At 36.5% G+C, this 2,751-nt stretch overlaps 1 non-coding gene across 1 annotated transcript; it reads left to right on the top strand.

Moving 5' to 3' along the window:
* The first annotated feature begins 2,414 nt into the window (after nucleotides 1–2,414).
* On the top strand, nucleotides 2,415–2,521 carry LOC122283470. Its single transcript, XR_006230873.1, has one exon. It is a non-coding gene; the product is annotated as a small nucleolar RNA R71 (small nucleolar RNA).
* Nucleotides 2,522–2,751: the final 230 nt, after the last annotated feature.

The following is a 2,751-nucleotide window of genomic DNA, read 5'->3' as shown; positions in this document are numbered from 1 at the left end:
TGGTTTACATTCGAATACCTTAATTTACGTTTGAACGTTAATGGTTTACATTCAAATTCCTTAATTTACGTTCGAACGTACAATCAATGTACATTCGGACATAAACTGTTTCTAATTATGTTAATTTTATCATTCAATTGACGTTCGAATGTATTTCCATTAAATTTATTTTATATTATTTCATCTTATTATTATTATTTTGGGTATTGAAAAAGTGGAATTGTTTATTATATTTACTGTCAAAATTATGTAAATTTATAATAATGACATGAAAATTTTGTGTATAATCCATATATGTTGTAATATGTATATAAATGTAATTCTAATGATTTTTTTTAAATATCTTTTTCTTGTATTTTTTTTTTTCAGGATATGACTTACTATATGACAACCAGGAAATGAGGGAGGGATGGAGGCAATCTGGACATTGCTCGACTGGGTGCACGAACAGTTATGGGTGAACGAGAAATACTTATTAATGAGTTCGTTGAGCTCAGCTGGGAGCGGAAGATGCTAAGAGTCTTCATCACGAGAGGCTGGGGCCCAATATGTACATTGAGGAGAAAGATTTACCCCTCAATGGTTCGGGAGTTTTACATTGAGATTGCCATTATGCCTAACGATGCATCCTCTCATACCCTCACTGTACGTGGTGTACAGTTTGAGTTCTCGACAGATGTTATCGCTGAGTTATTCCAGATTCCGCATATACTACCTGAGGTGACAGCTGCTCAAGCTGGTGACACAGCAGTTGCATTTGCTCTGGGTACATTCGAGCCAGATCCAGCGAGATCAAGATTTCTACATCCTCACTATCAAAGACTGCACGAAGCTCGATAAGCCGAACTCCTTCAGCCAGAATCAGCTTCTGCTTTTCTTTCGCATGTTGTAAATTTTTGTTGCAACAAATGTAGACCCTATGGCACATAAGACCACATTCAGTAGGGCTCGCACACAATTCCTGATTTTCTTGACACGTGGAGAGCCCATTGACTTGCCACTCATTATATTTGAGCAGATCCGTTACGAGGCCAGCATCGTTACAACGGATAATCTCCCAGATGGAGTCATCATCAGCCGCTTATTACTAGCCTGGGGAGTGCCACTCCAGGTGGAGAAGATGATGCTAAACCAGATGAGCCCCATTTACATGACCACACACCGTCGGAGCATTAGACAGGGGAGAGGCTCAGCTGGCATCAATCTAGTCCTATATCAGATTTTGTTCCTCCGACCGAGTTTGGGGCCGGTGTTGTTCGCCCGTCTGCAAGTAGTAGTCAGCAGCTGATGGTTACATCTGCGAGGTATGTACAATCTGCTTGGGTTGATGCAGTGATGACAGATATGAAAGTGCATATAGACCGACAGATCGATAAACAGATTGCTCATATATATCAAGCAGTCGCACATCTTGCACATCATGTAGATGTGCTAAACAATAAAGTTGAGACATTGACTGAGGAGTTTTGATTATTTGTAAACCAACAGTTTTGAATGTCATTTGTAAAAATTAATCATATTTTATTTTTTATTTTCAACATATGTAATGGATAATATTATTTAATGTATGTATTGTAGCTTAATTTTTACTCTCAATTTTCTTTAATATTAGCTTATGCAACCTTAATATTAAACAAATATATATTATGGTTAATTTATGCAAATTAACATATAACGTTCGAACTTTACAACTTTAATGTTCGAACTTTAGCACTAATAATTTTTACGTTCGCACGTAAGTAGACATAATGTTCGAACGTTGGTGCTAAAATTTTTTACGTTCACACGTAAATAGACATAACATTCAAATGTTAAGGTGACGTGAGAACAAAATAACTGAAACATTCGAACGTTAAAAAATTCTTGCCCAACGTTTAGTGACAGTTCCCACAAACCGTCACAAAAAATGAATTTTAGTGACGGTTTGGAGACTGTCACTATTTCTAATCTGTCACTAAAAAGCATATTTGTTGTAGTGATGGTTCCTCCTGCCTTAGTTGTATGTGTTGGAATAAGGGTTGTTCTATTGCTGCTGCATGTTAAAATTAGACACAAATTGGGCTTGCTCTACCTACAAACAATTAGAATTCATGTGAGCTCCTCCATAGCAATCACAACTCAATACAAGACTAGAAACAGAATTCATATCACCTAGCTTACCGAACATTTTTACCAGAGAATCAACCTTGGCATTCAACATGTTTATGCCATCTACATCATACATACTTGGAACTTTCTTAGGCATACCTCTTTCATTAGACCATTGATAATTATTAGAAGTCATTTCTTCTAACAACTCATATGTCTCTTCTGTTGACTTACTCATTAAATTACCTCCTGCAGCTATATCTATGGTAATCCTAACTGAATGTGTTAGTCCATTATAGAAAATCTGTACAATAAGCCAATCAGGAAGACCATGATGTGGACACTTCCTCTGCAATTCTTTAAACTTCTCACAGGCTTCATACAAAGATTCACCATCAAACTGAAAAAAACTGGTAATTTCATTTCTCAGTTTGGCAGTCTTACATGAGGAAAAATACTTAGAAAAACTTGTGACAAGGCATTCTAGGTGGTGAAAGAGTTAGGCACTTTAGAATTCAACCAGACCTTGGCTTTATCCTTTAGAGAAAATTTTAAAATTTGAGGCCTAATTGCATCATCACTAACTCCATTCATCTTAATTGTATCACAAATCTCCAAAAAATTGGCAAGGTATGCATGTGGATCCTCAACAAGTCCTCAACC

Source organism: Carya illinoinensis, chromosome 11 (genome assembly GCF_018687715.1).
Source record: "Carya illinoinensis cultivar Pawnee chromosome 11, C.illinoinensisPawnee_v1, whole genome shotgun sequence".
Taxonomy (NCBI): domain Eukaryota; kingdom Viridiplantae; phylum Streptophyta; class Magnoliopsida; order Fagales; family Juglandaceae; genus Carya; species Carya illinoinensis.
This window is presented reverse-complemented; position numbering and strand designations above follow the sequence as displayed.